Below are 23,747 nucleotides of genomic sequence, written 5' to 3' on the forward strand. Positions count from 1 at the left end.
CTCCAGTGCTGCCCTAACCATTTTGGAAGCGCCCTGGGGTCAGGGTTGAGTCTTCTGCAGGCCTGGGTGTCCAACCTCAACGTCTATCCATGGAGGGGTCCTCAGAGGAGCGTTACAGCAAGTGTTAAGGGGGCTGCTAGTGCATCCCAGGAGCAGGGAGGTGTTGCTGTGCCCCCGGGGGTGTGGCGGTGCCTGGACGGCCTCCCTGCGAGCACAAACATCGCCCCGGCTGCCTCTTGCACCATCCTTCTTCCTGCCTTGGCTTCTTCCGTGGCACTGGGACATCCCCTCCGGACCTGTGGTTTCGGGGAGGGACCCCTAACAGCGGGGGCTTACCGTGGACAGCCTGTCAGCTCCTCCCAGGTACGAGCGGCACCAGCTGCTTCGGGCTCCCTGCCCAAATTCCCGACTGATCCAAGATCTGCCCCAACTTGCCTGCGGGATCGAGGTGGGGAAAGGCTGGGTGGGCAGGTGAGGGGTCCTTAGCCTTCGTCGCCTCCCTCCTCCTCTTCCTCCTCGGGGTGTTGGCAGCACCCTGCCAGCCTTGGCAAGCCCTTTACCGGAAGCGGGCGACGGGGAAGGAGTGGTTTTACCCCCGGTACCGACCGGCGGTACCGGACACGCAGACACCTGGGCAACCCTCCCCGCTGGGGCCGGCCAGGGGGCGGAAGGCAACTCCCACACCCTCCACTAAGGTGAGAGACCCTCTGCCTGCTCTTAGAGGGTGATATCTGGGTGCCAGGAAGGACGCTTGGGTGCCAGGGGGGACGAGGGAGGGCTGAGGGAGGCCAGGCAGCGGATGCACCCATGTGGGTGCGGGAGAGTGGCACCCCCGACCCGTGGTGCTCAGGAGTTTGGGGGCTTGGAGGGCAGGGTGCAGCATTCCTCCAGCTTTCCCTGCCCTGCCACGGGTGTTGGGGTGGTGCCCAGGCTCTGCTATCTCTTGCTGGCCTCAGTGTTTGCCCAACAGTGGGGAGGTTCCTGCCAGGGGAACATGTCTGCATGGGCTCCCTGACACGGCACGGCACCGCACCGCTGGGGCCATGGGGGAGGAAAGCTGGAGATGGGAGCATTACAGGCTGATGCAAGAGCTCCAGGAACTATGCAGCAGAGCTTGGTGCATCGTCCCAGTCGATGATTCCCTCAGGACATGTTGCTTCTCTTCACCCAGTGCTGGCCCAGTGAAATCTGCCCTTGTTTCTCCAGGACAGGGATGTCTGAGGATGTGTGGCCACTTGGACAGGGATGGGAAAGGAATTTAGGGGGTCTTGGAGGTGCTGTGTGGGGCTGGGACTATTTCAAAGAAGTAATAGGGGGCTGATGGGGAAGGTGACCAAAGCACTTGTATTGTGGCAGGGAGGTAGGGAGAGGTCAGTGATGGTGGCTGGGCTTGAGTGTGGCATGGCCAGGGGGCATGATGGGCAAGGTGCTGCTACAAGGGTCCTCCATCCACTTTGTGGCACAAACCCATGCCCAGGACAGGGGTTGGAAGGACTTTGGCAGGGAGCACGGAGGTGCTGCGTGGGGCTGAGACTGTCTCACGTTCATAGTATCATAGTATCATAGTATCATTCAGGGTTGGAAGGGACCACAAGGATCATCTAGTTCCAACCCCCCTGCCATGGGCAGGGACACCCCACACTAGATCAGGCTGGACAGAGCCTCATCCAGCCTGCTCTTAAACACCCCCAGGGACGGGGCCTCGACCACCTCCCTGGACAACACATTCCAGGGTTTCACCACTCTCATGGTGAAGAACCTCCTCCTCACATCCAGCCTGAATCTCCCCACCTCCAGCTTCATTCCATTCCCCCTAGTCCTATCACTACCTGATATCCTGAGAAGTCCTTCCCCAGCCTTCCTGTAGGCCCCCTTCAGATACGTTGGTGACAGGGAGCTGATGGGGAAGGCAACCATGGCACCAGTCATGTGGCAGGGAGGTGAGGAGAGGTGGTGGTGCCTGGGCTTGAATGTGTTATGTCCTGGGTGCTTTATGGCCAAGGTGAAGCTGCAAGGGTCCTTCATCCACATCTTGGCCTGAAACCATGCCTAGCCCAGGGTTATTTCCAGGATGAGGTAGCCAGTGGGGCCTTGAGTTCTGCTGGGGAGGGGCCAGCCAGCTGCAGTGTCCCACTGCAGCCAGCATCCCATTGCAGGACCTGCAGGAAACAGGGGCTGGATGCTCCACCGTGTCAAAGGATGGGCAGGGATGCACAAGAAACACCCTGATGATGCTTTGTCCATGCTAGTGAGACACACAGGTATGTGCAAGGGTACCCAGGCATCGGGGGTGCAGGGACACAAGTAGCACTGCCCCCAGGGTCTGACTTTCACAGTATCACAGTATAACTAAGGTTGAAAGAGACCTTGAGGATCATCGAGTCCAACCTATCAACACAGACCTCATGACTAGACCATGGCACCAAGTGCCACGTCCAATCCCCTCTTGAACACCTCCAGGGATGGTGACTCCACCACCTCCCTGGGCAGCCCATTCCAATGAGGAATGACTTGCTCGGTGAAGAACTTCCTCCTCACCTCGAGTCTAAACCTCCCCTGGTGCAGCTTGAGACTGTGTCCCCTTGTTCTGGTGCTGGTTGCTTGGGAGAAGAGACCAACCCCCTCCCGGCTACAACCACCTTTCAGGTAGTTGTAGAGGGCAATGAGGTCACCCCTGAGCCTTCTCTTCTCCAGGCTAAACAATCCCAGCTCCCTCAGCCTCTCCTCATAGGGCTTGTGCTCAAGGCCTCTCCCCAGCCTTGTTGCCCTTCTCTGGACATGTTCAAGTGTCTCAATGTCCTTCTTAAACTGAGGGGCCCAGAACTGGACACAGGACTCAAGGTGTGGCCTAACCAGTGCAGAGTACAGGGGCAGAATGACCTCCCTGTTCCTGCTGGCCACACTATTCCTAATGCAGGCCAGTGGGCAGTCTGTGCAGCCTGTGGGCTAAGCTGTTGGCAATATTCAGCATAAAGGCTGTTGCAGGGGCTGGGGGCTGGGAGAGCAGCCTCTGAATCACTTTGCTTTTTCCCTGGCAGAGTTATTGCTCATGAGGGGTAGAGGGAGCTGGGAACCTTCTGTGCAGAGCCTGGCTTGTGATTCAAATCACGTTGGCAGCTGCACTCTGATGCCCACATCTTCTCCACCAAGGCAACCTGGCAAGCAGGAGAGGTAAAAAGTGGCATACCCAGCACAATAATCCCAGGGAATGACTTTTCCCTGAGGAACCACAGGGTTTAATTGAGCTTTTCACCTTGGAAAAATAGAATAGAGTTAACCAGGTTGGAAAAGACCTCTGAGATCATTGAGTCCAACCTATCATCCAACACCATCTAATCAACTAAACCATGGCACCAAGCACCCCATCCAGTCTCTTCCTAAACACCTCCAGGAATGGTGACTCCACCACCTCCCTGGGCAGCCCATTCCAATGGCCAATCTCTCTTTCTGGGAAGAACTTCTTCCTAACATCTAGCCTGAACCTCCCCTGGCATAGCTTGAGACTGTGTCCTCTTGTTCTGGTGCTGGCCGCCTGGGAGAAGAGGCCAACCCCCTTCTGGCTACAACCTCCCTTCAGGTAGTTGTAGAGAGCAAGAAGGTCTCCCCTGAGCCTCCTCTTCTCCAGGCTAAGCAACCCCAGCTCCCTCAGCCTCTCCTCATAGGGCTTGTGCTCAAGGCCTCTCCCCAGCCTTGTTGCCCTTCTCTGGACATGTTCAAGTGTCTCAATGTCCTTCTTAAACTGAGGGGCCCAGAACTGGACACAGGACTCAAGGTGTGGCCTAACCAGTGCAGAGTACAGGGGCAGAATGACCTCCCTGTTCCTGCTGGCCACACTATTCCTAATGCAGGCCAGTGGGCAGTCTGTGCAGCCTGTGGGCTAAGCTGTTGGCAATATTCAGCATAAAGGCTGTTGCAGGGGCTGGGGGCTGGGAGAGCAGCCTCTGAATCACTTTGCTTTTTCCCTGGCAGAGTTATTGCTCATGAGGGGTAGAGGGAGCTGGGAACCTTCTGTGCAGAGCCTGGCTTGTGATTCAAATCACGTTGGCAGCTGCACTCTGATGCCCACATCTTCTCCACCAAGGCAACCTGGCAAGCAGGAGAGGTAAAAAGTGGCATACCCAGCACAATAATCCCAGGGAATGACTTTTCCCTGAGGAACCACAGGGTTTAATTGAGCTTTTCACCTTGGAAAAATAGAATAGAGTTAACCAGGTTGGAAAAGACCTCTGAGATCATTGAGTCCAACCTATCATCCAACACCATCTAATCAACTAAACCATGGCACCAAGCACCCCATCCAGTCTCTTCCTAAACACCTCCAGGAATGGTGACTCCACCACCTCCCTGGGCAGCCCATTCCAATGGCCAATCTCTCTTTCTGGGAAGAACTTCTTCCTAACATCTAGCCTGAACCTCCCCTGGCATAGCTTGAGACTGTGTCCTCTTGTTCTGGTGCTGGCCGCCTGGGAGAAGAGGCCAACCCCCTTCTGGCTACAACCTCCCTTCAGGTAGTTGTAGAGAGCAAGAAGGTCTCCCCTGAGCCTCCTCTTCTCCAGGCTAAGCAACCCCAGCTCCCTCAGCCTCTCCTCATAGGGCTTGTGCTCCAAATCCCTTCCCAGCTTTGTTGCCGTTCTCTGGACACCTTCCAGCAGCTCAACATCTTTCCTAAACTGAAGGGCCCAGAACTGGACACAGGACTCAAGGTGTGGCCTAACCAGTGCTGAGTCCAGGGGCAGAATGACCTCCCTGCTCCTGCTGGCCACACTGTTCCTGATCCAGGCCAGGATGCCCTTGGCCTTCTTGGAAAATCCTCCTGAGGATGGCAAATCCTTTTAGGTCAGCTGTGTCTTCCCCTAGGATGGTGCTGGCCAGGTGGGACAGTGCTGGTGGCCACAGTGCCATGGCAGCCAGGTCATCCCCCAGCTCTGTTTGGGGAAGTGGCTTTCAAAGAAGGAAGAGGAACCCACCAGCTCAGTGGGGACGTGGCTCCCATCGACCCCTGGCTGTGGTGGGTTTGGAAGGGGTAAGGCCAAGAAGCCTCCTCCCTTCCCCCTTGTAAAGTAAAAGGAAAAAAAAAATTGAAGGGAAAGGAAAAAAAACTCGCAAGCTGAATTAGCAAAACAGTGGAGCTATATTTACAAAGCAATGTAGGGTTTGCAGGGGAATATTTACAAATTTACAATATCTACAATATATACAAAGATATACAACAGAGTAACACAGAAATGAGAGTGACCCCCTCGGCAGAGAGGGGTTCCCCGCCTCCGCTCTCCCCTCTCTCCCCCCTTTCCCCAGAATGGGATAGAAAGAGAAAGAAAAGAGAGGGAAAAAAAAATGTTAGAAGCAGTTTGTGTTAATTGGAAAGGAGTTAATATACAGGCCTGGTATCTTGTTTTCAAGGCCGAGGCCTTGGCAGAAAGCCCAGCACAGAAAGCTGCTGCACGGAGAAGAGGCGGAAGCAAGACTGAAGACAAAGAGCTGGAAAAACCCAGTATAGTCCCAGCTCAGAAGATGCTTCCTCCCACTTTACCAATGAAATAGTTTAGACTATTCCTTCCGTTTACCAACTTCCGTCCACCATATTCCCTTTCTTAAGGGGGCAACGTCAACCGGCCACAGTCAACCCCTTCTAAACAATTTCATTGGCTGTTCATACTGTCCATCCAATCCAAAACAATATTTACAGTTCGTGAGTAAAGTTCATAGTCCATTCCGGCTATGCTCAGATGTAGATGATTCAAAAGTCCAAGAAAATCAGAAAATGAGAAAAATGGAAAACAGTTCATTTCTTCGCCGACGAAGCGAAGAAAAGGGAAACAGGGAAATCTCAGGGTCTCTTAGTTGACTCAGGGCTCTCAGGGATCTCAGGGTTCGTGCACCGTAGATTCCTCGTTGATTCTTCCTTTGGACACGGTGTAGCTGTACAACAGTTCAAAGTTAACCTCTTTCAGCTAAAGTTAAGTTTCTTTGTGGAATACACTGAATTTCACCATTCTCTTGCATTACCCAATAAGTGTGACCCGGACCTTCAGCTGAAACCACCCCTCGGACAGGTTTAGCCTCTCCTGAGGGCGAAAATACCCAAACAGTTTTACCTAACAGATTCTTTTCTCTAACAACAGGAACTCTATCACCTTCTACTTTCCGTAGCAAATCTGAATGTGCAGGTCCAGCTCGGTTCACTGAACCTCTACTATTTACCAGCCAGGTTGCTTGTGCTAAATGTTTTTCCCAGTTTTTCAAAGATCCACCTCTCATGGCTTTGAGAGTGGTCTTCAACAAACCGTTGTAGCGTTCAATCTTCCCTGAAGCTGGTGCATAGTAGGGAATGTGGAATATCCACTCAATACCGTGCTCTTTTGCCCAGTTCTTGACAAGGTTGTTCTTGAAATGAGTTCCGTTGTCTGACTCAATCCTCTCCGGAGTTCCGTGTCTCCACAGGATCTGTCTCTCCAGACCGAGAATGGTGTTGCGTGCAGTTGCATGTGGAACTGGATAAGTTTCCAACCATCCAGTGTTTGCCTCTACCATAGTAAGCACATATTGCTTACCAGAACGAGAACGTGGTAGAGTGATGTAGTCAATCTGCCAAGCTTCACCATACTTGTACTTGGACCATCTGTCACCATACCACAAGGGCTTAAGTCGTTTTGCCTGCTTAATAGCAGCACAAATGTCACAGTCATGGATGACTTGTGTGATAGCATCCATGGAAATGTCTATGGATCTGTCACGAGCCCATTGGTATGTTGCATCTCTGCCTTGATGTCCTGACGAATCGTGAGCCCACCGAGCTAAGAATATCTCACCTCGGTGTTTCCAGTCGAGATCAAGATTAGAGTCCATGTCTACTTGAGAAACTCTTGCAGCTAGATCTGCCTGATGGTTGTGTTGCTGTTCCTCAGTACCTTTGCTCTTAGGAATGTGACCATCGATGTGTCTCACTTTCACTGGAATTCTCTCGATTCGATCAGCAATGTCCTGCCATAGGTTGGCTGCCCAAATGGGTTTTCCTTTTCTCTGCCAACCACTCTTCTTCCAGTTCTTTAGCCAACCCCATAGAGCATTGGCTACCATCCATGAGTCGGTGTAGAGATAAAGCTTTGGCCATCTCTCACGTTCAGCCACGTCGGGAGCTAGCTGGACAGCTTTTACCTCTGCGAACTGACTGGATTCTCCTTCTCCATCTTTCGCCTCTGCAACTCGGCGTGTTGGACTCCACACTGCAGACTTCCACCTTCGCTTGTTTCCAACAAGACGACAGGAACCGTCTGTGAACAAAGCATATTTCTTTTCATCATCAGAAAGGTCATTGTAAGGAGGAGCTTCCTCAGCACGAGTCACTTTCTCCTCTGGAGGTTTAGCACAGTTGATACCTTCAGGCCAACTTGAGATCACCTCCACTAGACCAGGTCTTTCAAGATTTCCCATTCGAGCTCTCTGTGTTATCAGAGCCATCCACTTAGACCAGGTTGAGTCTGTGGCATGATGTGGTGTGGATCCTTTGCCTTTGAACATCCAATTCAAAACTGGTAATCTGGGAGCTAAGAGAAGTTGTGATTCAGTTCCAATCACTTCAGAAGATGCTTCCACTCCTTCATAGGCAGCTAAGATTTCTTTCTCTGTTGGAGTATAATTAGCCTCTGAACCTCTGTAACCTCGACTCCAGAAACCAAGAGGTCGTCCACGTGTCTCACCTGGAGCTTTTTGCCACAAGCACCAGGTTGGACCATTGTCACTTGCAGCCGTGTACAAAATGTTCTTAATGTCTGGACCATCTCGGACAGGTCCCAGACCCATTGCTTGAACTACCTCTTGCTTTATCTGGTCAAAGGCTGCTTGTTGTTCAGGTCCCCAGTGGAAATGGTTTCTCTTTCGAGTCACATCATACAGAGGTTTCACAATCTGACTGTATCCAGGAATGTGCAGTCTCCAAAATCCCACTATCCTCAAAAACGTAGGGTCTCTTGCTTGTTTGTGGGACTTGCCATGGTAGAGACTCTATTTACCACATCCACTGGAATGTGTCGGCGTCCATCTTGCCACCGCACTCCCAGAAACTGAATCTCTGTGGTAGGTCCTTTCACCTTGTCTCGTCTGATGGCAAAACCTGCATTCAGAAGAATGTCAATGATTTTGTTACCTTTCTCGAAGACTTCCTCAGCAGTTTTACCCCAGACGATGATATCATCGATGAACTGGATGTGTTCTGGAGCACCTCCTTTCTCCAGAGCATCGTGTATCACCGCATGACAGATACTTGAGCTGTGGATCCAGCCCATTGGCAGCCTGTTGAAAGTGTACTGGATTCCTCTCCAGGTGAAAGCAAACTGAGGCCTGCATTCCTCTGCTATGGGAATAGAGAAAAATGCATTAGCAATGTCTATGGTAGCATACCATTTGGCCTCTTTGGATTCCAGCTCATACTGTAGCTCCATCATGTCTGGTACTGCTTCACTCATAGGTGGTGTTACTTCGTTTAGGGCTCGGTAGTCTACCGTCAGACGCCAGTCTCCATTCTGCTTCCGCACAGGCCACACCGGACTGTTGAAAGGTGAATGAGTTTTGCTGACGACTTTCTGACTCTCCAACTGACGAATCAGATTCTGAATGGGCAACAAAGAGTCACGGTTGGTTCTGTATTGTCTGTGATGCACAGTCTGAGAAGCAACCGGCAATTTAATGTCCTGTATCTTATGTTGTCCCACAGCTGCAGATTCATCAGAAAGTTCAGGTCTGGCAGATAGCTTCAACTTTTGTCCATCAATTTCTATAGAAGCTACTCCAAAAGCCCATTTGTAACCTCTAGGGTCTTTGAAACGCCCTTCTCTCAGAAAATCAGTTCCCAAAATACAAGGTGCGTCAGGTCCGGTCACAACTGTATGCTTCCTCCATTGTTTACCAGTTAAACTTATATTAACCTCTACCTTACTTAACTCTTGAGATCCACCAGTGACTCCCAGAATAGTTATAGACTCTGATCCCTGATAATTTGATGGTATTATGGTGCACTGAGCTCCTGTGTCAACCAAGGCCCTGTACTTCCGAAATTGTGAAGTGCCAGGCCACTGGATGTACACATCCCAATAGATTCTGTTATCTCTGTTATCCCTCTCCTCCCCCTGGCGGGAGGCAGGGCAGCCCTAGTTATGGGGAACATGCGCACATGTGCATTGCACATATTGTGCAGGGTTATAACTTTGCATGTTATAACTGGAGCCACTGTTGGAGCCATAAGAGTCATTCTGGGGAACTGTGGAAGTAACAGCTACCCTTCTGGTATTGCTACCTTGGGTTCTGCCACTTTGCAATTCCCTCAGTCTCCTGAAAAGATTAGAAGTTGGTTGGCCATCCCAGCGGTTCATGTTCTCACCAAACTGATCACGCAGAGCTATCCAAATAGTTCTACGTGATTGCCTTGGTGGTCTGTTTTGGAATGACCTGTTTTGGAATGTCCTGTTTTGGAATGACCTCACAGATGAAACTTGTACCCACCTGGAGGGAGAATTGAAATTATCCCTTTGTGCCAATTGGGATATGGAATTTCTAAATTCATCTTTTAACTCTCTTATGCAATTCTGAATATCACCAGACATCGTTTTAATGGCCGAAACCAAAGAACCACGTGTCATGCTATCCTCCAATTGTCTTATTTGATCACTGAATTGGCCAACCGTAGGAGAAGCTCCACCATAACTTCTTGACACAATTCTGCTTACCAGAATGTTTGCATAATTGGAAGGAGCAAGTTTGATGATCTTTTTAGCAAGACCAATACCCACAGGAATGTCATCAGGATTCAGAGTTTCATGTTCACCATAGAGTAGCTCTCTAACAGCAAATTCTCTCAAGCGCTTAATTCCCTCATCTATGGTAGTCCAGGGTTTAGGATTCCATGGAAGGTCATCTCGGGAAGGGTATCTCAGGGCAACCGCTATTAAAAGGCGTATCCACAGATTAACCTTACCGAGAGCTTCGCCTAGATGTCTATCTATTCCATTGTCCCTTGAGAGAGTTCCTAACTGAGCTGCTGACTTGTCTCCAACTGTTAGAGCTGAAGCACCTGTATCATAACACCTACTAAGCCAAGCTAGAACTGGCTCCTTATCTGCCCTGGTGAAATCTTTACGGACATTTCGCAATTCCTCCCAGGGCGAAGAACAGTCCGTAATATCATCTTCCTCCTCGTCTCCCTGAATTCTTTGCCCATATAATCCTGCTGTCATTCTCCTAAGGATTTCTTTAAGCTGAGAACCACCTTTGCCAGCTGCCTTCCTAACTTCATCTCTATCCTGCTTTGATCTCACTAGGTTAGCTAGATCTTTAAAACAAACCTTCTCTTCCTCCTCAGCAGGATCTTTTAGAGCAGAGGGCCCCTCACCAGGATCAGTCTCCTCCTCTTCTTCTCCATCTTTGCCCTTTCCAGCTTTAGTCTTTAAAGGAGCCACCTTAACTGGAGCTGTGTTTGAATTTACAGCCACCTTAATGGAAGCTGACAGGTCCTGACATAAATCAGCTGCTGGGGCAGTGACTTCCGGTCCCACTGAGGGAGTGGGTGGAAGTGATGTTGCTCCATTAATGGCCGACGGAGAAGAAGAAGAAGGAGAAGGAGTGGGAGAAGGAGTAGGTGCCATGTTGATACCAGCCGATGCCCTTGGCTGCTTGCCAGAATCAGCAAAGTCATTTAGAGCTGCTTTACCAATTAACTTTTTAGCCTTCTTTTTAACTGACACGGGTTCTGCACAGTCCTCGTCACTAGATGACTCTGGGACTGATCAAGAGCCACGGCGTTTTCTTTTTGATCTAGTTTTAATAACAAAACACGCCCTGGACACCTTTTTCTCTCGCCACAAGGAATACAGAGAAAACACATTAGTTATCACCAGCAGCAGAATTATAGACTTGAGATAAATCACCTTTGGATCCCAGGCATCACCTAAAGTTACTCTCTCCTCAGGCGGAATCTTAAAACCCTTTATCTCAATTGGGAGAGTGGTGGAGGTAACATTCCTGTATCTCACTGGCCATAAGATATTAATACATTTTCCATACCATAATTTAACTCTATACATAACCCACATATAAATTGTCCGCACCAAATATTTGCCCAGGTAATCCAAAATCAAACCCAAACAATACCTGTAAACCAGAGTCCCAAAAATTGAAAAGAATAATCGCTCCACAAACCACAATACCTTCATGTTTGCTAATTCAGCAAGAAAACAATAAATCAATCAAGTAATAAATTAAACTAATTATCTGCCGCACGTTGGGTATGCCAATAAAAAAAAAATGTGGTGGGTTTGGAAGGGGTAAGGCCAAGAAGCCTCCTCCCTTCCCCCTTGTAAAGTAAAAAAAAAATAAAAATTGAAGGGAAAGGAAAAAAAACTCGCAAGCTGAATTAGCAAAGCAGTGGAGCTATATTTACAAAGCAATGTAGGGTTTGCAGGGGAATATTTACAAATTTACAATATCTACAATATATACAAAGATATACAACAGAGTAACACAGAAATGAGAGTGACCCCCTCGGCAGAGAGGGGTTCCCCGCCTCCGCTCTCCCCTCTCTCCCCCCTTTCCCCAGAATGGGATAGAAAGAGAAAGAAAAGAGAGGGAAAAAAAAATGTTAGAAGCAGTTTGTGTTAATTGGAAAGGAGTTAATATACAGGCCTGGTATCTTGTTTTCAAGGCCGAGGCCTTGGCAGAAAGCCCAGCACAGAAAGCTGCTGCACGGAGAAGAGGCGGAAGCAAGACTGAAGACAAAGAGCTGGAAAAACCCAGTATAGTCCCAGCTCAGAAGGTGCTTCCTCCCACTTTACCAATGAAATAGTTTAGACTATTCCTTCCGTTTACCAACTTCCGTCCACCATATTCCCTTTCTTAAGGGGGCAACGTCAACCGGCCACACTGGCGAAACCTCACAGGGCTCCACTGGGCTTTTCCTTTTGGGGTGGGTTTCTCTTTTTAAATATGGATCCAAAAAGGAAGGGAAAAAAAAAGTAGAAAGAAGTTGTTTCATCAGAGCTCTGGTTCCCACAGGGGGAAAAACCCAACACTGGGATGGTGGGGGAGTGGCTTCTTCCCCAGCTGTAACCACCAGCAAGGCAGCTTAGCAGAAAGGCTCCCCCAGAAGGGAAGGAAGTGCTGCAGGCTGGGCAGTGTGGCTGTGAGCCCTGGAGGCTATGGCTGGCCCCAGCAAAGAGCCACATGAAGGCACAGAGATCCCCTTGGAGGGGTGAAAAAAAACCCAACCCTTGGATATTTTTAGGGTGTGAGTTATTCCACCTCAGGGAGAGCTCAAAAGCAGTGGCCTTAAAAGTGTTCACCTTGCTCCTTGGGCTGAAAAGTTGCCTGGTCGTGCCCTGCCCTGAGGAGGTTGATTTCCACAGAGGTTGCTCAGCATCTTGGCCCTGTTAGTTGAGGTGAAAGAGCTCTGCTTGTGCCTGCATAGCAGAGAGGACTGGTGCCTGCCCTGCTTGGTTCCCCCCTGCCTACTTGGCCTCAGCCTGATAAAGGTTTGATGGACTTCCATCATTTAGGGCCACAGAAAATGCTCTGAAGGCTGGAACCCCTCTGCTGAGAGAATTGAGGTTGTTCAGCCTGGAGAAGAGAAGGCTCTAGGGAGACCTGTTTGTGGTCTTTCAGTGCTTAGATGGGTCTGTAAGAGAGATGGGGACAGGGTGTTTATCAGGGCCTATTGGGACAGGACAAGGGGTGATGGATTTAACTTAAAAGAGGAGAGATTCAGACTACATAGAAGGAAGAAACTGTTGATGCTGAGAGTGGTGGGACCCTGGCCCAGGTTGCCCAGAGATGTGGCAGATGCCCCATCCCTGGAGTCATTCCAGGTCAGGTTGGATGGAGCTCTGAGTAACCTGCTCTAGTTTATTGCTGTCTACAACTACCTGAAGGGAGGTTGTAGCCAGGTGGGGGTTGGTCTCTTCTCCCAGGCAACCACCAACAGAACAAGAGGACACAGTCTCAAGCTGTGCCAGGGGAGGTTCAGGCTGGATGTTAGGAAGAAGTTCTTCCCAGAGAGAGAGATTGGCCATTGGAATGTGCTGCCCAGGGAGGTGGTGGAGTCACCATCCCTGGAGGTGTTTAGGAAGAGACTGGATGGGGTGCTTGGTGCCATGGTTTAGTTGATTAGATGGTGTTGGATGATAGGTGTCTCTTCCAACCTGGTTAATTCTGTTCTAAATAAAAAAATTCTAGTAGAAAATCTCCCAGCTCACTGCAGAGGGATTGGGCTCCATGACCTTTAAAGGTCCCTTTCCATCCAAACCTTTCTATGATTCTATTTTGTCACCTCAGCAGGAGGGCTGCCACAGGCAAGAGCTGGCTGCCAGGAGCCTGACCTCGGTCTCACATCCTGAGCTGGCTCCAGCAAGTATTGCCTTGGGTGTTCTGCTTTGGGTAAGCCATGCTGCACACCCAGCCAGGCTGCAAAACCAGCTGCTCTGCTGGGCATGCTGCACACTGTCACAGTGCAGCCTGTCCATGCTGCATTGCTGGGCATGCTGCACTCTGTCACTCTGTACCTTGTGCCATGCTGCACTCCTGGGCATGCTGCCCACTGTCACAGTGCAGCCTGTGCCATGCTGCACAGCATGGCATGCTGCACACTGTCATACTTCACACTCTGCTATGCTGCATGCCCTGCCACACTGCACAGCTTGCCCTGCTGCCACCATGCTGCACCCTGTGCTGGACTGCACATCCTGCCACTCTGTACCCCATGCTATGCTGCATGCCCAGCCAAGCCCTGTGCCCTTTTGCACACCCTGCCACGCTCCATACCCTCCCACACCACACACCCCTCTGCCCCTGACCTGCTCTGCCACTCGCAGCCCCCCATAAAGAAAGGAAAGAATATCTTCCCTTTACAGGGCTCTGTCTGCCCTGCACCTGGAGGCTTTTCGTTCCCCATTCCAGCTGGGGTTTCCTGGGTCACAGGCAAGGGGGTGCCAGACTGGGTGCTAGGCAGTGGGGGAGCCTGCTTTCAGGGCTGGGGGAGCTGGATAGGATAGGATAGGATAGGATAGGATAGGATAGGATAGGATAGGATAGGATAGGATAGGATAGGATAGGATAGGATAGGATAGGATAAACCAGGTTGGAAAAGACCTTTGAGATCCTCAAGTCCAACCTATCACCCAACACCATCTAATCAACTAAACCATGGCACCAAGCACCCCATCCAGTCTCTTCCTAAACACCTCCAGTGATGGTGACTCCACCACCTCCCTGGGCAGCACATTCCAATGGCCAATCTCTCTTTCTGGGAAGAACTTCTTCCTAACATCCAGCCTGAACCTCCCCTGGCACAGCTTGAGACTGTGTCCTCTTGTTCTGTTGGTGGTTGCCTGGGAGAAGAGACCAACCCCCACCTGGCTACAACCTCCCTTCAGGTAGTTGTAGACAGCAGGAAGGTCTCCCCTGAGCCTCCTCTTCTCCAGGCTAAGCAACCCCAGCTCCCTCAACCTCCCTTCTGAGCAGGAAGAAAGAGGCAGAGCAGGAAGAAGAGGAGGAGGAAGGGGGATTGCCTTCACCTCCTGCTGCTGCAGCCAGAGGCTGAATACCTGTATGTGCTGCCAGGATCTGGCCTGTCCCCGTGTGGCCCTGCTGGGGCTGGGAATTTCCACCTGGCAGAAGCTGGGACGTTTTGCAGCCCAGCTTTATCTGCAAAAGCTGAAGCACAGGAGGGATTCCAGATGAGAACCCTCACCCTGCTCCATCCCTGAGCCCTTCTCCTCCTCCAGTATGGTCACTGGGACTCACAGTGAAGACAGCTCAGAAATCACCTAGTCTGGGGGAGTTCCAGGGGAATAAACGATGTGGTCTGACCTGAGCTGGTACATTTACAGCTCAGACCAAGTGGGCAGAGAGTTGGAGGAACCTCAGAGGCTCTTTTTGCCTTTTTTTTCTTTTTTTTTTAATGTTAAAAACTGAGATTCCAAATCATTCTTTCCAAGAAAAAGACTTAAAATTTTGCAAAGGGTAAAACACTTCCAGTTTGATTTTGTATAAGCCTGGGCAGCAGTGTCATAAGGTGGGCTAGAAATGATTGACCAGCAAGGAAATAAAAGGCTTAAATAAATGACAGCAATTAATTTCCCCACCAGCACCACCCTGGATTTGGCTCAGTTCCCTTGGGAATTGTCAAGGGCTTTTCCAGGCTGTGGAGAAGCAACTGGAGCTTGGAATTCCCACTTGGTGCAAGGGAAGGGCTCTGGATGGGAGCTGAGGGAGCTGAAGCTTGGCAGCCTCCTGGGATATTTCTGCCTGGAAAGCCACAACCTAGCCAGGAGTTTTCATACAATCATGGAATGGTTTGAGTGGGAAGGGATCATAGAATCAATAAGGTTGGAAAAGACCTCATCAAGTCCAACCTGTCACCCAACACCTCATGACTACTAAACCATGGCACCAAGTTCCACGTCGGGTCCCCTCTTGAACACCTCCAGGGATGGTGACTCCACCACCTCCCTGGGCAGCCCATTCCAATGGCTAACAACTCTCTGTGAAGAACTTTCTCCTCACCTTGAGCCTAAACTTCCCCTGGTGCAGCTTGAGACTGTGTCCTCTTGTTCTGGTGCTCCTCTGGGAGAAGAGACCAACCCCATCCTGGCCACAACCTCCCTTCAGGTAGTTGTAGACAGCAAGAAGGTCTCCCCTGAGCCTCCTCTTCTCCAGGCTAAACAATCCCAGCTCCCTTAGCCTCTTTAAAATTCTTCTAGTCCAACCCCCTCTTCAGTGAGCTGGGACATCTCAGATGCCCCATCCCTGGAAGAATTCCAGGTCAGGTTGGACAGAGCTTGTTTAAGATGACCCTGCTCACTCAAATGTAAGTGGAACTGATGTAAGTGCACCCACAAAAGGGGTTTTCTGACTCTGGCAGGTACCTTGGAACGGTGATGCTGGCCACATCCTGCAGCTGATGCCCAGTGTCAGCTCCCTCAAGCCTCACACACAGAATCATGGACTGGTTTTGGTTGGAAGGGACCTTTAAGATCATGAAGTCCAACCATTAACCCAGCACTACCAGGTCTCTCTAAACCATATCACTCAGCACCTCTATCCAATCCCTCCCAGGGATGGGGACTCCAGAACCTCAGAAGGGGTTTGTACCCCAGCCCCTCTCCTTTCCCCTCTCCTCTCCTTTCCCCTCTCCTCTCCTTTCCTTTCCCCTCTCCTCTCCTTTCCTTTCCCCTCTCCTCTCCTTTCCTTTCCCCTCTCCTTTCCTTTCCTTTCCCCTCTCCTTTCCTTTCCCCTCTCCTTTCCTTTTCCCTCTCCTTTCCTTTCCCCTCTCCTTTCCTTTCCCCTCTCCTTTCCTTTCCCCTCTCCTTTCCTTTCCCCTCTCCTTCCCCAAAGACCTTTAAAATCATGAAGTCCAACCATTAACCCAGCCCTGCCAGGTGGCTCTAAACCATATCACTCAGCACCTCTATCAAATCCCTCCCAGGGATGGGGACTCCAGACCCCCAGAAGGAGTTTGCACCCCAGCCCCTCTCGTTTCCTTTCCCCTCTCCCTCCCCAAAGGAAGCAGGAGCAGCCTCTCCTGGGTTGCTTGGCGACCGGAATGCTTAGCGACCAGGGCCTCCAGCAGGCTTCCTGCCGTGCCAAAAACGCTGCTGCAAGCCCTCGCCCGCTCCACTTCCTCCTCCTGCAGAAAGGTTACAGGGAAATACGCCCACCCTGTTCCCAGGAAGCTGATTCCCCTTCCCTGAGGGGAGGCTTTCAGTGCTGCTCTGGGCTTATTTTTAGCCTGATGGTGTTGCATGAGCTTGGATGGTTTGGTTTGGTGGGGAAGCTTGAGCCCTGCCAGCCAACTCCAGGCAACCGGTGACAGAAGGAGAGGACACTGACTCAAACTGCACCAGGGGAGGTTCAGGCTGGATGTGAGGAAGAAATTCTTCACAGAAAATAGATTGGCCATTGGAATGTGCTGCCCAGGGAGGTGGTGGAGTCACCATCACTGGAGGGGTTTAAAAAGAGACTGGATGAGGCACTTGGTGCCATGGTTTAGTTGATTAGATGGTGTTGGGTGATAGGTAGGACTCGGTGATCTCAAAAGTATTTTCCAACCTGGCTAATTCTGTGGTTCTGTATGCTGCTTCAGTCCTGTCCTCCTGCATCATCCCAGAGCATGAAGCTTTTCTACAATCCCTCCTACAGCTGTCCTCAAGGGCTTGCAGAGCCCTCTTGTTGTGATCAGGATATCAGGTAGTGATAGGACTAGGGGGAATGGAATGAAGCTAGAGGTGGGGAGATTCAGGCTGGACGTGAGGAGGAAGTTCTTCACCATGAGAGTGGTGAAGCCCTGGAATGGGTTGTCCAGGGAGGTGGTTGAAGCCCTGTCCCTGGAGGTGTTTAAGAGCAGGCTGGATGAGGCTCTGGCCAGCCTGATCTAGTGTGGGGTGTCCCTGCCCATGGCAGGGGGGTTGGAACTAGATGATCCTTGTGGTCCCTTCCAACCCTGACTGATACTATGATACTATTATGATTTTGGGAGCTCTTCCAGACTGTTGGCATATTTGACCCTTCTGCTTCTACCACAGGGTCATTGTTCATGGCTGGAGCAGTGTTGGACCTACGTTTGGTTGTGGATGTAGAAAACAAAAACCGTGTGTTGAATGATAAGAACAAGAAGAAACTGCCTCAAGTTGTGTCAGGGGAAGTTTAGGTTGGACATGAGGAAGAATTTCTTACACAAAGGCATTGTCAAGGCCTAGGACAGGCTGCCCAGGGCAGTGGTGGAGTGTCCATCCCTGGAGGGATTGAAAAGTCATGGAGCTGTGGTGCTGAGGGACATGCATTCGTGGTGACCTGGCAGTGCCAGGTTAATGGTTGGACTTGGTGATCTTGGAGATCTTTTCCAACCACTTTTATGATTCTGTGATCACATTATTGATTGTAGGAATGAATGGGAGCCCCAGGGTGGCCCCTGAGATACAGGATTGAACCTCTGTGGGGCTATGGGACCTTGATCTCTTAGCAGGGCAGGCTGGAAACCAGATCTTAGAGCATGTCCATGAATTATCTTCTGTCTGGCTGCAGGCAGAGAGAAGAAGAGGATAAAAAGGAGGCTAAACCCACAGCTTTTGTGGCTCTGATGTGACTTGTTTCTCTCCTGACATGAAATATGAGGGATTTAAGGTGAACTCCTCTTCCTGCAAAGCCTGTGGGCCTGCTTGGAGGGTGTATTTTCCCTGGGGATTGCTCCTAGCTGGAGCAGCATGGTGAAGCTGATGGCTCTGGCATGGCCAAGGAGCAACACTCAAGTAATTCTGGCAGGAAAATCTCCATGGATGGAGAGCAGAATGGATCATTGCAGCAAACCTTGCATCTGAAATCATAGAATCACAGAATGATTTTGGTTAGAAGAGGCCTTTAAGATCATTGAGTCCAATCATTAACCCAGCACTGCCAGGTCACCACTAAACCATGTCCCTCAGAGCCACATCTACAGGGATTTTAAACCTCTCCAGGGATGGGGACTCCACCACTATCCTGGGCCATCTCTTTCAGAGCTTAACAGCCCTTTTTGGGAAGAAATTGTTCCTCAAGTCCAACCTAAACCTTCCCTGCTGCAACTTGAGGCCATTTTCTGTTGCCCTATCAGTTGCTCCTTGGGAGAAGAGACCAACCCACACCATGCTCCCACTTCCTTTTAGGGGGTTGTAGAGAGTGAGAAGGTCTCCCCTGAGCCTCCTTTTCTCCAGTTCCCTCAACTGCTCCTCACAAAACTTGTGCTCTTCACCAGTTTTTTGCCTTTTCCTGGACACTCTCCAGCACCTCAATGTTCTCCTTGAAGTGAGGGGCCTAAACCTGAACCCAGTATTCAAGGTGCAGCCTTCCCTTTTCCATCCTTTCTTCCCATCCAAGGTTCTCTCTCATGGGAGTTGGCTGGGAGGGACATTTTGTCTTCAGGTCCAGGCACCACATTGACCATGGCCAAGGAAAGTGGGGTGGGGTAGGGTGTCTGCCATCCCCCCGTTCCCGGTGCCCCCTCACGGGGAACCTTGCAGCAGCACCTCGGCAGCCCCCAGGAGGACTGGTCCCGCTGGCAGCTTGCCAGAGCCATTCATTCCCAGATGGTCCTTCCTCATCCCATCCCTGGCTCCAGATAAACAGCTCCGCGCTGTGCCGGGAACACGGAGATCTTTTCCCCTGTAGCCTGAGTCAGCCCCTCCAGCTGAGCTGCCTGGCGTGGGCTGTGGCAGCAGCTCCCTGGGTGCCGTTCCCCATTCCCCGGGAATGCCGGCGCTGCTGCGCGCCCCGTCCGCCGCTGGCCCCCTGCAGGTCGGGAGGTCAGCACGGGAGATGGGATCTGAGGGGCCAGGGGATGCAGGGAAAGTGGGCTAAAGGGGCAGCCGGAGTGCGTGGGGAGGTGGGATGCGAGGGGAAATGGGATGTGGGCAGAAATGGGGTGTGGGGAGGGATGATAAGTGGGGAGCAAGGGGATGCGTGGGGATAGGGGATGCAGGGAGGGATGGGATGTAGGGAGCAATGGGATGCAGGGGAGATGGGATGAGTGAGTAGATGGCATGTGGGGAGCAATGAGATGCAGAAAGAGATGGGGTGCAGGGGGAGATGGGATGAATGAGTAGATGGGATGTGGGGAGCAATGAGATGCAGAAAGAGAGGGGGTGCAAGGGGAGATGGAATGCAGGGGATATGGGATGAGTGAGTAGATGGGATGTGGGGAGCAATGAGATGCAGGGTGAGATGAGATGAGGTGAGATGTGACGGAAGATGGGATGCAGGTTCATGCCCAGCCTTGCACCCCAAACCAGCCACACTGATGTTATCCAGTCTGACAAGGGAGATGCCTGACTGGGAGGAGGATAAACCCCTACAGGGAGCAGGATGAGGGCTCTTGGGCTGTGACAAGTGCCACAGACATGGGCCTGAGGAGGTCTGGGTGGTTCTTGTTGTCTGTGTGAGGTGTTTGTGGCTGTTGGGGGGGGCTGCTGCACCAGGGGCTCGGGTGCCAGCAATGGGTGGTGTTTTGGGTTCCCTTAGCAGAGGGGACAGCACCTCTGCTTCAGCCACATCCCAGGCGGCCTGACCTTGCTGGCCAGAGCCTGTGTCATTTCCTGTGCTTTGCAAAACTCTGTCTTCCTCTGCAGGGACATCATGTGAGGAGCCCTCAGTCCCCAGTGCTGCCTGCCCAGGGTGGGAACCAAGGTGGTAGGACTGTCCTGGTGGACCCCCGGCGGCTCCCACCACTGAGCCACACTCCCAACTGCCATCCCACCTCATATCCCACTTCCAAAGGCCATCACATCCCACTGCCAAGCTGACAGCATCATGCATGTGCCAGGAATGTGCTGGGATGGGTGAGGTCCCTCATGGATGAACCCTCATGGAGAAATGCCCCCGATGGGCAGGACCAGGGGAAGAGGGGAAGGAGGTCAGGAATGAGATGTGGAAGGAGGCAGGACAATCTGCATTACACAGCACAGCAGAGGCTCAGATCTCACTGAATCTTGGCTCCCAGCCATCATGGAGGTCCTGGCAGCACCCTGAGGCATGTTTTTGTGTTGCCAGGCCTTGATCCCTATCCAGGATCTGTGGTGGGGAGGTAAAAACCTGCTCCTAGGGACTGGAGTGATGGATGGGAGCTAGGCAAGGCAGATTTTGGGGTCGATATGAGGAAGGAGAGTGAAGTCTTGGAGTGTGGTGGGGTGGTCAGACCACAGTAGATGATCTTTTGGAGAGCCCCCATCCCCACTCCCAGTTTGATAGTGGAAAATCACTGAGTTTGGTACCAAAGCAGGGCTGGGGGATGATGCTGTGGGTGCCAAACAGGGTAAGAGCCTGCCTGTTCCCCTGGAATGAGCACTAATGTGATGAGTCATTTAAATACCTGCATAGATAGAGGAAGGGCTGGAGGCAGAGCAGGCAGCCCTGCCTGTGATATCCCTGCCAGTGAGAAAATAGAATGACTCAAGCTGGGCTCCCTTTGTTACTCTGGGGGCTCAATTTTCCTTGGATGGAGCCAGGATCCAACTTAGAAGGGGCAGGATAGTTCAGGAAGGGATGTGCTGTGTCCTGGTGTGAGGGATGGTGGAACCCACAGGCTGGTTTAGCAACTGGAGACCCTCCTGGGTGGCTGGGGTAAGTCACAGGTCACCATTGCCCCCACCCCCTGGGTCCTTGATTTGGATTCATAGAATGGTTTGGGTAGGAAAGGACCTTAAAGATCATCTTGACACTGGCAGGAACACCTTCCTCTAGCCCAGGTTGCTCAAGGCCTCATCCACCCCTGGCCTTCAATACCTCCAGGAAGGGGGCATCCACAACCTCCCTGGGCAAGCTGTGCCAGCCAGCACGGGCACCGTGTGCTGGTGGCATTGCTTGGTGGGACCTGGGTTTGCAGCGCAGGGGGACGCTGGTTGCTTGCTCAGCTCCCTGCTTGCATCCCGGGGCCTGGCATAGGGCTGGGGAAGCTGAGGGACAGCTCACCCAGCCTGGGAGGATTGTCTTGGAATTCAAAGTGTGCTCCCAGGCCGGGTGAGCTGTTCCTCAGCTTCCCCGTGGGCATGTCAGGCTCACGTGGGTGGCCGTGCCCCAGCGCCTGGCTGCTATGCAAATGCCTCTGCGCGCCCTTGTCAGCCGCAGCAGGAAGCTCAGGGCTCCCGCGGCTCATCCTCAGCCCGGGGACAAAGGGGACGGAGGGGACAGCCATCTCGCTGCAAGGGTCGCTTGCCTCCTGCGCCCCCTTGCCCTGCCTGCCCCTGCCGGTGCCTCAGGGGGTGATGGTGAGACCAAGAGCCTCCCCTCCGTGAGGTGAGTGGAAGGCTGAGAACGGGCAAACTTTCCCCAGTGGAAGAGGCTTCCTGGGCTCTCAGCGTGTCACGGTGGCCCTGGCCATCAGCCCGATTGTGTTGTCGGGGGTGTTAGGATGGAGCTGGAGGAACCAGCCCCGGGGGCACCAAACGTTTCCAACAGCATGAGGGTGCCCGGAAAAACTTCCTGGTCTGCGGCTGTGCCTGGGGTGTGGGGCAGGAGGTGGCTCCGAGCTGCCACCAGGAGCCTCTGGGGTGTCGCTCACAAGTGGGGGGCTTGCCACAGGGGATGCAGAGAGGCTGCAGCAAGAAGGTTGTTGGGGTGATGCAAGCACTCAGTTTCGTTTCCTGGGCTCCTCGTCCCTGTGTGTGTGACTGAGGCTGTGTCATGGCTGTCCCCACTGGGTACATGTCCCCGTGCTGGAGGGGAAGTGAGTGGGCAGGGGGAGGTGAGTGTGGCTGTGGACCCTTCTTCAGCCCTGAAGCAAAGGGGCAGAGTATGGCCGGGTCTATATGGGACACATCCCCTCCAGCCATGTGGCCCTGGGGATGTGTCACACAGGCAGGGTGCAGGCAGTGCCTTCCCTGCCCTTAATGGCTTTATTTTGGTCAAGCATCTTGGCCCAGGCAAGGGATACAGGAGGGGAGAGTGTGAGCCTGGGACATGCAGGGGCTGGGAGACCATGGGAGAGACTGAAGCCATTCCTTGGGTCCCTGCTGGACTTCAGGGCACATGGAAATGTAGGATGTGGCCTTGTTCATGATGGTTGCCTCCAGCCCTGTCCATCTCCCGCCATGATGGTTGGAGATGCTGCTCTGAGGCAGCAGGATGCTCTCTGCGAGATGTGATCTGTGGGATGCTCTCTGCATCCTGCTCCCCAGCATCATCATTTATCAGTTCAGGGACACAGAGGGGACATTTAGCCCTGGTGCTGGCTCCTGTGCTCCGTGAGAGCATGAGGGGATGTGTCATGGTAATGGGGCTGGATGAAGAGAGCAGACAATGAGGAGAAAGTGAGTAAACAGAAGTGCCCTCTTTGCTGAAGCAAAATACCTTTAGTTCATGTGCCCTGAGAAATAGCAGCATGCTTCCTGAGTCAGGCATCACTGCTCTTAACAGAGTGTGGTTCCAGGGGCTGGCCTGGACAGTTGTCCCCACCTTGACATCCCCTCTGAAACCCAGAGGATGCAGGGCCTGTCATGACAGGACAAGAGCTGATGGTTTTAAACTAAAAGAGGGGAGATTCAGACTAGAGCGAGGGAAGAAACTGTTCACACTGAGCGTGGTGAGACCCTGGCCCATGTTTCTCAGAGGGGTGGTAGAAGCCCCATCCCTGGAAACATTCCAGGTCAGGTAGAATGGGGCTCTGTGCAACCTGATCTCGTTGAAGATGTCCCTCCTCAGGGACATCTGGAGCTGGACTAGAGGACCTTTAAAGGTACCTTCCCACTAAAACTGTTCTGTGATTTGATGATTTATTTTAGGTGTTTCTGGGAAGGAGAAGCTCTTTGGGTACCAGCTTCTTCTGCAGAGCAGCAAGAGCTGTGATAAACCCAGAAGTGAAGCATCTCTGCACAAGCTGCTGAGCTGGGGCAGAGGGTTACTTATTTAGCTTGACCCTGTTAAGTCTGGTTGAGCAGGAAACTCTCATCCAGCACAGTGTGATGCTCAGTGGCCACAGCATGGATGTCATCTGTGGGCTAGCATTGCTCAGGGACGTGGTGTCCATGATGTCACTTGCAGGGGTGGCCTCAGCTTTCCTGGCATGGCCCAGGGACAGGGAGGATGCCCTGCTTTCCCCTGCTTCAGCCAGTCCTTGCAGTGAGTATGAGAAAGGGACCTGGCTAAGAGCTTCCTCACCTGCAGAGAGCTGCCCATAGGGGTGTTCTGCAAAGGATGTGGGTTGCTGCAAGATCCTCCCTCTGCAGCCTGAGACACTGCTGCAAAGG

The 23,747-nt window shown here is 52.0% G+C and overlaps 1 protein-coding gene across 6 annotated transcripts in view; it reads left to right on the plus strand.

The window, feature by feature from the left end:
• The first annotated feature begins 468 nt into the window (after positions 1–468).
• Positions 469–23,747, plus strand: part of PTK2B (protein tyrosine kinase 2 beta) — a 56,341-nt gene continuing 33,062 nt past the window's right edge. For 3 of the 6 annotated variants that reach the window (XR_010987872.1, XM_068143027.1, XM_068143029.1), the window contains exon 1: positions 533–695. The gene's annotated coding sequence lies outside the window, so the exon portion shown is untranslated. Of the gene's footprint in view, positions 696–23,747 lie in introns of all 6 variants that reach the window. The other 3 variants (XR_010987873.1, XM_068143028.1, XM_068143031.1) reach the window with 2 other exon arrangements.

The sequence above is a fragment of the Melanerpes formicivorus genome, unplaced genomic scaffold, assembly GCF_026170545.1.
Source record: "Melanerpes formicivorus ecotype bairdi unplaced genomic scaffold, bMelFor1.0.p_v2 SCAF_9, whole genome shotgun sequence".
Lineage (NCBI taxonomy): Eukaryota > Metazoa > Chordata > Aves > Piciformes > Picidae > Melanerpes > Melanerpes formicivorus.